General features: G+C 38.0%; 1 non-coding gene across 1 annotated transcript; it reads right to left on the bottom strand.

The window, feature by feature from the left end:
• Positions 1–9960: 9960 nt before the first annotated feature.
• LOC118919419 (small nucleolar RNA U13) lies at positions 9961–10065 on the bottom strand. Its single transcript, XR_005027511.2, has one exon. It is a non-coding gene; the product is annotated as a small nucleolar RNA U13 (small nucleolar RNA).
• Positions 10066–14819: the final 4754 nt, after the last annotated feature.

Genomic DNA, 14819 nt, shown 5'->3' with positions numbered 1-14819 from the left:
GATGTGCTATCTCACTGTATATTTGATTTGCATTTCCTTGATGGCTAATGATGTCAAGAATTTTTTGATGTGCTTATTGCCATTACTATATCTTCTTTAGAAAATTATCTGTTCAGATCCTTTGCCAAGCTTTAAAAAAGTTTTTTGTTATTCAGTTTTAATAGTTCTTTATCTATTCTAGATATGAGATCCTTGTAAGATAAATTATTTGCAAAATTTTTCTCCTATGTGGGGTTATTTTTCTCTCTCTCTTGATGGCATGTTTTGAAGCACAAAAGTTTTTAATTTTGATGATGTCTACTTTACCTAGTTTTATTCCATTGCTTGTCTTTTGGTATCATATCTAAGAAACCACTGTCTACTCCAAAGTCAGAAAGATTTACGCTTACGTTTTTTTCTAAGAGTTTTATAGTTTTAGCTCCTCCATTAGGTCTTGATCCATTTTGACTAATTTTTGTATGTGGTATGAGATGGGGCTCTGACTTCATCCTTTTGCATGTATCCGATTGTCATGGCACCATTTCTAAAAAAGACTATTCTTTCCACATTGTGTTGTCTTGGCACGTAATTTTAACATAGTTTTTCAGGGTCATTATTTTTTAAATGGCTTATAGTTAGCAACTTTCATTTCCTAATGAGTTAATATTTAAAGGTTTGCTTTTTATTATCAAGTGGCTAAATGTTTAAAGGTTTTAAAACCATCAATGTTTTATTTTTTTATCACATTGTGGTGACAGACTGTCACATACAAATAAAATATTTTTAAAATCTTATAAACCATGTAAGATGTGTGTTTGGTAAATGTTTCCAAAAATTTGGGAAAACTGTATCGAATCTTTGTAAGGTAAAATGTTTAATATTTATTAATTAAACTTATTAATTATATTATTAAAATCCCTAAAGACTTTTTATGTTCTTGATTTATGGATATTAAGAGTAACATGCTGAAAATTCTCTCATTTCTTATTTTTCCAAATGCTTTTATTTTATCTTTAATGCATTAAATTCCATGGCAATTTTATCTTCACTGTGATTTTTTTTCTCTTTTGTTCACATAAAATGAGCATCTTTGCATTGTCCCATGCGTTTTTTTACATTAGATTCTCCACTGTTATGTTTTCTTTTGGTTTGTGTTTATTTGCTATGTCTTCACATATGCTTTAATTTTCAATTCCCTTGGCAATTTTACTAATTATATTAATCTTTTCCTTTAGTAAGAAGGGTTAAAAGTCAGATGAAGGAGAAAAACAAGAAAATAAAAAGGTACTAGTTTTCTAATTGAATTCTTAAAATATTTTATCAAATTTTATCTATTTAAATTGATTCTTATAGCCGACATATACTGTTATACTTATAGTAAATAATAACAATAATGACCATTGTTTGAGCTTTTTGAATCAGGCATTGCTAAGTACTTTTTGAGCATTATCCTATTAACTCTGAAAATTAACCTATGAGTTAGGTTTACAATAATCCACCTTACAGATGAAGAAATACACTTTAAAGTGTTGGTATTTTATCTTTGTTTTTCTGTTTGCCTGCTTTTCTCTTCTTGTTTTCTCTTTTTTGGTAAGTTTTTAAAATGTTTTTAAACCTCTATAACTAGAATGGCTTATACATGTGTTGTTAATTATCTGATAAGTTTCTTTCAATCTTATTTCATGCTTTTTTCAAAAGCATGCACTTGAACTGATATGTATTTAATTACCGTTTCCAGGGAAGGACAGTTTCTATTTACAACTTTACATAAAATTAGTAAATTAACAGTTTTTTATTTTCTTGTTCTTCTCCTCCATCTGACTTAGCTTTGCAACAATCTGAGATTTTGAAAGTGTGTGTGTGTTGTGTGTGAGAGAGAGAAAGAGGGGCTGCTTCCATTTATAGGAACATTTAAAAAAGATATGCACTATTTTTCAACAATATTTTCAATAATTATTACAATTAAAAAAATACATCTAAATATTCTGTAGCTGCCATAATTTCCTCATTCTCAAGATTTTTATTTTGCTCTGATGCAACACATACTCAATTTTTTTTCTAAGGAGGAGCACAGAAATGAACTACTTTCTAAAGCCTTGACTATTTACTCTGCCTTTACAGATGAAGAAGAACTCATTTAGATTCCTGGGTTATGACCTTTCCTCTTTAAATCTCTGTAAATGTTACTCTTGTTTTTATCTGATGTTCATTACTATGGAAAAGTCTGAGACAAAGATCATTTTTCTTAATTTTGGGTAAATTGACTTTTCTGCTTAAATACTTGGAGGGTAGGCTTTTTTCCCTGATATTTATAAATTTCACAGTTATGTCTAGATATTGGTTCTATTTTTATTCACCTGAAAATAGGTAAAGCATTTTGATTTGCAGATTTAAATTCATCAGGTGAAAAGCACGTTCTTTTATTTTCACTTTGATGCTTGCTTTTTGCTCTGCTTGCTACATTAAAACATGCACATATAGAGTTGAATTTATCAATCTTTTATTATATCTGGATTTTGATTTTATTCACTCCCTCAAAGATTATGTTTTATTCAAGTATTTATGTGGTTTCAGTGTTAGATTTAGATCCCTGATCATTTTCAGTTTCTTCTTATGTGAAATACAGATCCAATTTTACCCTCTCGTAAATGAAACTAGCAGTTCCAACACCTTTACAAGAAAGTTTTTAATTTCCTGCAATGATTTGATATCCACCTTTGTCATATACAAAACTTCCATGTAATTGGATCTGTTTCTGGAATTTCTATGTTTCATTGGTCTGTCTGTTCATGGACCACTTCCACATTGCTTTACATGCAGAAGCTTGATGGTGTATTATGATACTTCATAGGTTAAGACCCTCTCCACTTCCTTTTCAGAATTTCCTTAGCTATTATTCCCTGTTTTTTAGAATTCATGTGAATTTTAGAATAAAATGTCTAGCCCAAGGGAAAAATGCAAACTTGTATTATATTCAGTCCATTCATTGATTCAGGAAGAATGGACTGGTTTATAATGTTGAGTGGGTCCATCCCTGAACAAGGAGTATCTTCCTTATTGTTCAAGTCTACTTTGTGTCTTTCAGGAGTGTTTTATAGTCTTCATCTCCCCCCGTTTCTTGTAACATTAATTTCCAAGTGTTTTTTTCTTTTTTCCCCTGTAAGTGGGGTCTGCTTTTTCACTGTCATCTTCTTATTTGTAGGGGTGGTCAGCGTGCCCTCTGATGTGCAGTCTTTTCTTCCTGGAACTCTGACTTTGGCCACCTTTTTCCCTTCACCCTCAGGCCTCCACGTTGCCTCTCTTTCTTGGATGGCTTACACTTCTGATCCTATGGAATTTCAAGTCCCACAGGAGACAGTGGTCTGATACCTGAGGTCTCAGACCTGTTCTTGATATCTCCCCACTCCGGCAAGAGTCCTCTTTACCTGAGGGTGTGAGCCCACCACTGTGATGGGGATCAGGACATACTGCCCGCAAATATGGCACAGTGGCAGACTGAATATATTAAGCTGGCATCTGAGAAAATGGCAGAAGTGGGAAGGTCACACTGACCTTCCCATGCCCCGCCCTGAGTCCCTGACACAGGTCATGAAACCCTCATGTGACAGGTGCCCTCTTCCGGAAGATACCCAGAGAAGAGGACCATCTGTATCTCCAAAGACCAAGGGAGAGCAGTGAGAATCCTAACAAGGAGACCTCGCTGTGACCCGGCTTATTATACTAACGTTACCTCCTCCACCCACTGTGTTCCTCTATGACCGTCTGCTCGTCATCAGACCCAGCATGAACACTCACAGCATTTCTCCCGGTCTTCACTTCCTCATGAGGGATCTTCTGTCACTTCAAATGCATATTAAGTAGAATTTGTATACTTTTCTCCCATTAATCTGTCTTTGTCAGTTTAACTTTCAGACCCAGCCAGGGACCCTAGGAGAATCAGGAGAACTTGCCGGCTCCCCCAGCCCCCTACCAGTCTGTGCCACATCTCCACCAGGGTCTTATCTCTTCCGTTCAGTAAGACCATCTCTCCCACTCAGTCCTTGCCTGTCTCTCTCCTTCAACCTGGAATCTGAAACTGGCTCTGCTGGTTTGGAAGGTGCCCCCTACCCGACCACCAGTTACACTTACAGTTCATAGTATGCTTTGTCTCTAGTTTTGTTGTAGGGGAGGGTTATGAGTGACCTTTTTACAATACTGATTGATGTGTATGCTTTGTGAAGGATATGCGGAGAGGTTCAGATTTAAGTTGCTGTTATTTGGAGTGGGGGTCGGTGGGTGTCACCCTCTGCTGTTTAATTTGGCAAAATGTACCATAAATGTTCACTTGTGTTAACTACTGTATTCAAATCAGACAAGGAGAGACCAATAACCTTCAAATAATTTGCTTAACAACTACGTTAAAGTTGGAAATTTTCTGCAGTGTGTTGTTTTTCTGATTAAAGTTCTAACTACATATCCAGCCCTAATAGTGGTTCCTGCCCTTTGTCCACCTGGTCCAAGAATCTTGTAAACTAGTTGACATTAAGCTTTGTGTTACCATTGAAGGTTGAATAAGAGAATGAGTGCATAACCTATTTGAGACTCTGCATATATTTGTAAGTCAAGTAACCCATATGGACTACTGTCGTGGAAATCAGTATGATACCTCAAATGACAATCAGTGTGACACCGCCGCTGTGAAGCTTACCAAGAAACCAAGTAGTAGCTGTATGTGTATGTGATAAGGTAAAATATGCACAGGACTCCTTTCCTTACATATTTGAAACTAAGACATTTTTCTTCAAAGTAAAGCATCAACAGCTTTCTTTTTTTGCCTGCCTAGGAAGGCAGTAAGTTGGTTCTGAAAAGTCTATGACAAATCTCATTTTTAAAACAGCTCAATGGAAATTCAGTTAGGTTTTGGTACAGTGTTGCTTATGAAGTTTCTAGATGCCAGTTTATTACAACAAATGAATCAGAAAAGAAAGCCTACTTTTGCTTTGTCCAACCAAAAGTGAGCTTAAGGGCATGAAATAGGGCTATGTCAACTAAATGACTATGAAGATAGAAAGTTTACAGGTAGGAAGCACCATTTTTGTCTCAGAAAGTAATTATTCTCTTTAATCATCTAATCACTATTATCTTCAAACATGACCTTTCTAGGCATTCTTTTTGACAAAAAGTGTTTGAATTTGAATCATCACTAAGTCATTATTATTCATACTGTATTCAATATTTTAAACAAAGTGGCTCATGTTTTAGTTTTAGAAATCAATCAGACTAAGGATTCTGGGATTCTCCAAGAGTAAGGGCCCTCTTGCCAATTCTAAATTCCTTTAATTAGCAATGTTGCATTGTATATTGGCCTTTTTCTTGTTCTTTGTGTGTATGGATGTCTAATAACTTGTGTTTCCTATCTACACAGAGCTCAGGTGCTGCAGTCAAAACATATAAAAAAAACACCACTGGATTCCTGGATTACAGACATTCTCCTCAGCTCCCTGGTGATCCCCAGAGCAGAAGCTCCCTTCCTGTCCTGGCTGCCGTCCCTGCTCACAGCTGTTCCCGGTTGGAAGAAATTAAGAACCTCTGCCTTGCTTTCCAGGAGCTTTTTCCCTTGGATTCATGTTCTGCAATCCTTCCTCTCCCCACGTCCCTCCGTCTGCTACCCACTTGCTCCCCCCATCAGACTTTGAGATTAGAACAAATAGCCTGCCTGAAATCTTATTTGGTACAATAATGTCTCCACATCTTTAATTTTTTCCAAGTTTTTCTAATCCAAGGTCCAGTGTCTTTCTGACAAAGAGAACATTCAGAGAACTAATTTCTATTTCACATATCACAATATAATGTGACGCTCTTCCCCCAATGCTTAGTGCATTATGCTTTCACTAAATATACTCACAGCTGCCAATTTTCATGTGTATCTTAACACTTGGAATTGGAATGCTGCCTTTAATAGAACTCACCACTTTCCCCCAGTTAATATCCACTTACCACTCTAGATGAGAAGGGGGTCTTTAATTTCCACAAACTGGGGGCAGATTCCTGCCCTGTAAGCCCCTCGAGGACATAAGTTCATTCACTTCTTAGGGATAAATAAAGACATATCTATGTGCTTTGTTCCAAACTTCTTTTGTCCAGCTTTATTTATAGGCCAGTTTACAGAACTTCTTAAATCACTGAGGCTAAGCATTTTGATTCATCTATTTTGAGATTCACAAAAATGAAAGAACGGATTTCCAAATTTCATCCAAAATTTCATCTCAGAAAAACTGCCCAGTAAGTACAAAATTCATCTGTGCGCTAATTGCTAACTGTCAAGTATATTTATTTTGTGCAATAATGAAGATCAATTCATTGATTTACAAGGAGATTTCATTGTGTTCAGCAAGAGAAAGAACTTGCTAATAGCTAAAACTCTGGAATGTAAAGCAAAGTTAAGTTGGTAGAGGATTAATGAGCCCTCCAGCCCTGGGGGGCTCAGCAGAGGTCATCTGGTCCCTGGTGTTTCAGAGGATTCAAGCACAGCCTGAGGAATATTAAACTAGATCAACTATCAGGCTGCTTCCTACTCTGACAGCTAAGACTCCAAGATAACCAAGCATGTGACAAAAGTTACATAACATCCCAGACAAACAAAACAAAAATACCATTTTCAAAGGTATCCTCAGATGACTCATGAGGAGTCTAATGTCTTAAATGTTTTCTTATTACATACTTGGGTTTATTATTCTTGCTCTACCTCATCCTTTTTGTCTTATCACAGCCATCCTCATCATTTGAGCCAATGAGCAGTAAAAGCATCGACATCTCCCTTCTTTCCCTGATGCTGTCTCAGGTGTGATGTAGGGGTGATGGAGTTGGCAGCAGATTTATGAGGACGGTCACTTTTATAACATGTTCACAAATTCCTCCATGCCTCTTAGGCAGGAAATAAATGACTGTTTCCTGCTCTCTTTTTCTATCCTCATTAATATTATATTTTTAAGACATTTACCCTTTATAAAAGTCTACAGGATTTAAATAACAACACAAAGGACCAGTTTCTATTATCCTTCTAGTTCCAACATGGTATGATTTTGTGATTTTATGGATTCTCATGATTTTATGAACAATAGACCTATAACTGGCCAGGAGGTAGGAAATGTTTGGAAGTTGCCTTAATCTCTGAGAGTCTTGCTCCCCTATAAAATGCCCTTGATTGTCATAGTCACACAAAGTACTGGGCTGGATGGATTGTTGTCCTTTTCCAATAGTATGTCCAAGTTTTTATGTCCCAAAGCTATTTTAGAACTTTTCTGCAGTCTCCCCCCTCTGTAGAGGACAGGCAAATAGAGAAGTTAATACGTTCTCAGGTGAAGTGAAAGGTCTGGGACTTCTGGTTTCTACTCTGCCATGTAAAGAGCTTGGAAATCATGTTATCCTTACAATTTGAAATGGCTAAACTTTGTCTTAGAAAATTAATGACATTTCTTAGACTTATGAGAGAGAATTGGGGTTGTAGGGCAAACTACCTCCCCAAACTCTAGAGAGACAGAGTGTAGATCTGCTTACTTGAAAGAGAAGCTACTGGAGCCATAAACTGGTAGGAACACTCAAGAGGTAATTTTGATGAATTTCTCAGGGCTGAGTGTGGACTAGCATGAGACTGAGGAAGTCCCGAGGGCTACAGTCATAGGAGGGACACACATTTTCATGGGCTTTACCTTCAGGAAACTCACAGATTCTCAAGATGAAGATGTGGGAGATCCACTCATGGGCCTGGTAGAAGGAGGGGAAGAATAGTCTCTGTAAATGTGACTCTAACAAGCCTCTGCTCCATGGGAAAAGACTCTACTAGAGCTGTATCCCAGCTAGGAAAAGGGTAGTCCTCCCACTACAGTGCCCTCTAAACTTCTTGTCTACTTGAATAGGGGATAAAAACATATTCAACAAGGATCATGGCTTAAAGGGAAAAGATATGGAAAGCTGCATGCAGTAAAGAGAGATGGGTTAGTGGGGGGGAAATACCGATTGAAGAAGCACTTGTGAAGTCCACAGCTCTATGATGCAGAGCCACTAAAAGACTGAAATTTATTCATGAGATTATGGAATGTTACTCCTGCTCTACATTGTACCACCATATCAATAGGACTCCAGTATGACAACACCAGAGCACAGCCAAAGAGCCAACACAGGCTCTCTTTGAGGAGGAGTACTTAGGGAAGCCCACAGTCAAGAGCAGAGACAAACACAAGGACACTGGAGGAATTGAGACCTCTGGCATCTACAGCTACAGCGAACACTAAACACACTCAAACCCCCAGCCAGATGACCATACATTTTCATACTAAAGGTCTATTTACCTTACTTCCTATTACCTAGTATAATACGTCTGGATTTCAACTAAAATTACAAGGCATGACAAAGGACAAGAAAGACACAGTCTGAAGAGAAAAACCAAGCATTAGAACCAGACTCAGGTATCATTCATATGCTTGAAATATTAGACAGGGATTTTAAATAACCATGTTTAATATATTAAGGGATATAATGGAAAAAGTAGACAATATGCAAGAACAGATGAGTGATGTAAGCAGAGAAATGGAAACTCTAAGAAAAAAACAAAAGGAAATGCTAGAAATAAAAAACAATAACAAAAGTTAAGAATGTCTTTGATGGGCTCGTTAGTAGACCTGGCACAGCTGAGGAAAGAGTCACTGAACTTGAAGACAGGCTAATAAAAATTTTCCAGCCTGAAATGCAAAGACACAAAAGAGTGGTAAAAACAGAACTGAACATTCAGGAAATTTGGGATAATTTCAAAAAGTATAGTATAGTCATAATTAGGGTACTGGAAGGCAGAGAATGGAGCAAAAGAAATAATTGAAGAAAAAATGGCCAAGAACTTCAAAACAGCTATGAAAAATACCAAACCACAGATCCTGGAAGCTCAGAGAACACAATGCAGAAGAGGAATAAACATATCTAGGTGTATCTCATTGAAACTGCAGTAAACCAAGGACAAAGAAAAATCTTGAAAACTAGAGCCTTGAGCTTTAACAGAAATGGGTGCAGTCTTACCAGCCAAGAAATAGTGGACTTTAAGTATTTTACATGTTGGTGGTTATCTCCCTTACACAGATGAAAAGCTACATGTAAAAACATTTCATAGGCATTACTTTCTTCTTCATGTAAGAAAAGATCAAATAAGGTCATATGTATATGAGGAAGCACTTTTCAACTGCAGCATTCTCTAAATATGAAGAGTTCTAATTATTAATGGATTGCATCTTCATATCATTCCTCCAGAGACCTTGAAATAAGCTTTCTCAGCAAAGAGAACCTTGAGGTGTATTTTTAATCACAAGGCACTACCCTAATGGATGTATAATTAGATATGGTTTTTGTCTTAGATGGGCATGGAACTGATGTTTCCAAAGAAAAGGTGAGAGAAGGGTGAGATGTAAGTTTATGAGATAAATGGTTAGGGTAAGAGTAAACCAATGGAGACATATCTGTACAGACATCAGAATTCCAAAGGATGTATCTTAATACAGGAATAATGAATTTTAATTTTTTTAACTAACTAGAGCAAAAATATCCCAGAAGTAAAAAGATAAGAAAAACAGGTTCTAGGAAGTAAAAGAGAAGTTAAAGTAAATACATTTTCATTGCACATTAGAGTTTACAGAACACTTTCACATGCATTTTATCATTTTTGTTTCATAACCAAAAGCATTTAGACACCAACAAATTAAGAGATTTTCCAACTTTGCTTGACATCAATTATGATTGAATAATTATTCTCCCTGCCTCTGTCTCTTAAACTCTGAACCAAACAGTTTTTGAAAATATTTTTTCCGTAAGGGCAGAAGGTGGTGGTGAAAATTTCCATGTAGACATTTTTTTAAATTTCAAGATAATTCCCGAATGAATTATTCATATAACATTTAGTTTAAAAAAATGCTTTTGTGCAATGATCTCACCTTATCTTTTTTTCTTTTTAATCAAAGTTCATGTCATATGGGTAATGTGCCAACATCGTAACAAGCTTTGAGGAAGGCACATGTCACACAATAAGCGTGAACACCCAATCACAATGCTCACAAGCTACAGAAGGATCTGGTCTCATTTTATCTTTGTTCTCCTGCCTTCTAAGTCAGGCAGTGGCCATTGTATTCGCTCTCTTTTAGATCAGGAGTCCAGGCACAACCCCAGGAAGTATCACGCCCACCATCCCACAGCTACTGAATGCCAGGGCTGCAATTCAGACAATCTGAGAGTTCTGACTCTCAATCTGTCTTAGTTCAGGCTGCTATAACGAAGTACCATACCCTGGATGGCTGATCAGCAGCAGACATTGATCTCTTACACTTCTGGAGGCTGGGAGTCTGAGGTCAGGCTGTCAGCATGGCCGGGTTCTGGTTGTGCATACGGCTGCCTTCTCATTATGTCCTCACATTGCAGAAAGACAGCAGGGGAGCTCTCCAGGATCCCCTATAAGGGCACTGTTCCCATTCATGAGGGCCTCGTCCTCATGACCTAACACCTCCCAAAGGCCCTACTGCCTAATACCATCACACTGGGTTTGGATTTCAGCAAATAAACGCAAGCATCCAGTCCTTCTCACTACCACAAGTTAGTCTTATGTTGCTCTGCTCATTGTTGTATTTTTCCTTTGTCATTAGAACACCCCTCATTTGACCTTCACAACAGAAAAGTGATAGTTTCACCTTCAGTCTTTCTAACATCTTACTGTCATCTGCTGATCTGACATCAATCAAATCCATGTCTTCAATAAGTTATTTAAGAAAGGAATCCTTTTCATTTTCCTTTCTGGCAGTTCTTAAAAGCTGCCTTTAAAAAATGTGATCAGTAATCTTTGAGGGTTAATTTGCTTAAAGTTAAATTATCTCTGGCTATTTTAGACACCTTGAGCAGAGGGTTCTTTCTTATTCCTCATCTTGGAAATCTAAATGCAGGGAATCCACTTCCATCAACATCTCTTAATAAGTGACTGGTTATCTCTTATCAGTTCTAGGGCTCAAAACTTAGGTCCCACAGTCTGACTGCATTTACTTCAAATGAGAATCCAGGCTATACGTGTGCCAACATTTCTCAAATCAGCTACAAAGGGGACAGCGACTGTCTTTAACTTTATAGAATATGTGTGTTCACATTTCAGTTCCAAAACAAATCTGACAAATCCTATTAGACCCTCTGTTACTATTGCTCTCTGCACACAGGACTTCCTTCCTAGATAATCTGTCACAGCAATGTTGAGATATAACTGCGTCACCACTGCAGCTAATTCAACATCATTTAAGTTGCACCGGTAAGTGGGAGGTTATTTCTAACTGACTGCATCGCTTGCTCTAGTCAGTGCATTACACACCATATCCCACCCCTGAGTCATTCAGCCACACTTCAGTGTCATCTCAGGGGACATCCCACCCAGCCCTGGATTAGAAGGAAAGCATCGGCATGTACTGAAAGTAGATCTTAGTGTCTGAGGCTTGTTGACTTTATGTGCTAACTTATTAGCAAGAGTATTAGTGAACTGTAGCATCAACAGACATTTTGAATGTCATAGATAAATCCAGTGGTGATGGGCAGAACCCAATAACAGTTATGTGGTTTAACCTGTGTTGCTTATTTTTTAAATAAAAACTAAACATTTGCAGAGCATTTTAGAGTTTGCAAACTCTCTATTCATATTATTTCCTTTGATTCTCACCAAGATAAATTGAAGTAGATACTCTATGTAGGTGGAGTTGGGGGGAGCTCCATGGACACCTGCCTAAGGAGCAAGGGGTCCCAGGCTGGCCTAGGCCTTTCTTTCTCCATTCCTCACTGGGTCAGGCCCTCTACAGCTGACATCCTGCAGACAGACCCTCCTTGAAGACATGCTCTATAGTCATTTGCATATTTTACAAACTCTTGGGTTGTGTTTATCCTTAACCTTTTCGGGGTTAAGGACCCATTTGAGAAACTGTTGAAAGCAATTGGTCCATTCCTCAGACAATACATACACACCCTCCACTTCATATGCAATTTCAGAACACCGGTTACTGAGCAACACATTTCAGCCATTTCATTTCACTTCAGTGTCTTATTTTGGGCCATTCTTCTGTGTCCCAGCTTCCTGCTCCCTCCACACCAGAGACAGAAGTGAAGGAAAAAAATTACTTAATTCAAGTTAATTATATTCAGTCCTTAATGAAACTCCAGTTTTAATATCCTGAATACCTACATTTAGGACCTGTTTAAACACATGTGGAAATGCTACAAAGAGAAATAATAATATCCCAAAAGAGCTAGAGAGGAAAGGAAAAAAACCTGGTTTGTTGCCGTAAGTTGTCCTAACCAGCCTGGTTGACGTGTGTTTACCAGATAACTACCTTTCCCATCCCTTTGCCTGTGTAGATGCACTCAATGTATAAAATACCATCCAAGGAACATTTCAGGTTAAAGGGACACATGCTGCTTTAACATGTGAGTAAATCCAATATACATTAAAAGCTAAAGCACAAATGGTTTCCAGGACATTTTCATCTCCTACATCAGCCTCAATGGCCGTTGGCATCTGCACGAGGACTGTACATACAATTATATCTCATGGCCAATCAGCTGGGTCTCCAGGAGCAAACGATCTTATCTCTCCCTTAGGTGACTCCAATTTCCTCTCCTAAATGCTGGCAGCTCAGTTTTCCTTTCCCTGCATCATGTTACCCTCAATGCAAGTTTCCCTTTTTTTACAGTCAGGCCTCACCCAAGAAAGAAAAATGAGTGTTTACATCAGATTATTCAACAGCTATAATCACTGAGTTCTCATTCACTCTCAGACTGGCCACCAGGCTTTGGATCAGCAGTTCACATAAAATCAGATTTAAAGACATTCTGCTTTCAAAGGAACACATGTACTAAGACCTTGGTTTATTAAATCAGGCTTTTGCCCTGACCCTAAATAACCACAATTTTTGTCAAATGAACATGTGAACATTTGTTTGGAATTTGTTGACAAGCAAATTGGTGGAAAGAGAATAGTAGGTTAAAAAAAAAAAAGAAAGGAGGAGATAAACTCTCAGTTAACCATCTGAAAAAAGCATGCAAATTTTGATTTTAAAATCACCTGCTGGGAATAATTTAAAACTCTTAAAGTTGATTGACAGGGACTTAATTTAAAGTCTCCCCACCCCCAAAAAATCAAAATATAGGCAAGGCAGCTCCTGCTTTCTTTGAAAAACATTTGGAAGCAAAAAGTGTGAGGTGACTCAAATAAATATGAGTTTGGAAGCTCCTACACACATGTGCATGCACACACACACACTCAGACTCAACTGTTCTGTTCAGGTTATACAAAATGACAAAAACAAGTGATTGATCCTTCAGGCACACTTAATTTAGGTCCCTCCACTTTGAAAACTGCCTTAATTTTTCACATCACATTTAGCAGGCAATCCTCCATCACCCAGTCTGATAACATTTGCGTACATTTTATAATTAGCTATAAAAGAGATCTTTTTGCCAAGCCCAAAAATTAAGTTTCTGCTTCACCAGCACAGAGACTGTAAGCAGCCAGCAAGGGCCTCTTCTTAGTAGTTCACAGTGTGCTTTTTCGGTTGCCGTGACAACTGGCTGGTGCTTTCTTGTTTGGAGAATGAGGGTGCCTTTGCCTGATGCAACCCCTCAGAAATGATAATAAACACTGAGCAGAATGATGCCAACAATCAGATATTCTGCCTAAGTGACATCTGCAAGGACGGTGGAAGGGAAGGTGGGAAAAAAGACAGAGGGATGGGAAAAGCTTTGCAATTTTGACCAAGTCTTCTTAAAAATACAGGGTAAGGTCAACGCTCAGCCCCAGCTGTGAAGCAAGGGCTGACTGTGTGAAGCATGAGAGGCATGCAAAGTTTGTGAGACACATCTAGGCCTCTAATAACTTTGTCAAAATATAATCAGTACATGCAACCCTGATACTTTACTACATAAAGACTAGAAAGACATATTCTTACTCTGTTTGTTCACAGGCATTCCTGACTCAGCCCATAACATTTGTTAGTTTCTTTCCCATTTTTGTCCTTGTAAGTCCAGGGAGAGGAAATCCAGGGCAAAATACCTCTAAAAACCGAAATCAGTCAAAGGCAGAAATAAAATTTTAAATCCGTTTATTGCTTACAAACTGCAGTCTTGGGCCTTTCCTCTTTCCTGCTCCAGCAGAAGCAAACTGGCCCTCCGCTTTACCTACGAACTGCATTCCGGGCCATCTATCTCCTCTGCTCCAGAAAAAGCAAGCCAGCCCCCTCCCCTTAACCTCTCAGATTCAGACACGCCCTCAGTTGCCTAGGTAATTATTCATTGATATGGAGATGAACTTCTCTCCACCCGTAAGGAATGATGCAAATGCCCTAAAGCCATACTGCTCTCCGACCTTGAGCATCTGTTGATATGCAGATGTACTAAAGCCAGGGGAGACATTCTGGAAATATTACACTTTTACCCACAGTCTTCCTTCTCAAAATTAAAAGCATGTCTTTTTTTTCCACCTCCATTCTTTATTTTTGTTGTTGCTTCAGGTTGGCTGGAATTACTTTCTGTTCTTTGAAACCAAGAGAAACTTCAGGTTACAGCATATATACAGACAACTTTGATGTTTTGTTTGATGTTAGATTCTTCCTCTAGTCTTGTGAGTTCCCTGGAGAAAGAGATTGTCTTTCTCATGTCTGTGTCTTCAGCATATAGCTGCCCAGACACACAGAAGGTCCTCAATGTATGTTTGCAAAGTGGAAGCATTACTTTTCTATTGCTGCCATAATAAAATGCCACAAATTTAGCATATTAAAAGAGCACCCATTTATTACCTCACATTCTGTAAG

The sequence above is a fragment of the Manis pentadactyla genome, chromosome 1 (genome assembly GCF_030020395.1).
Source record: "Manis pentadactyla isolate mManPen7 chromosome 1, mManPen7.hap1, whole genome shotgun sequence".
NCBI classification, from domain to species: domain Eukaryota; kingdom Metazoa; phylum Chordata; class Mammalia; order Pholidota; family Manidae; genus Manis; species Manis pentadactyla.
This window is presented reverse-complemented; position numbering and strand designations above follow the sequence as displayed.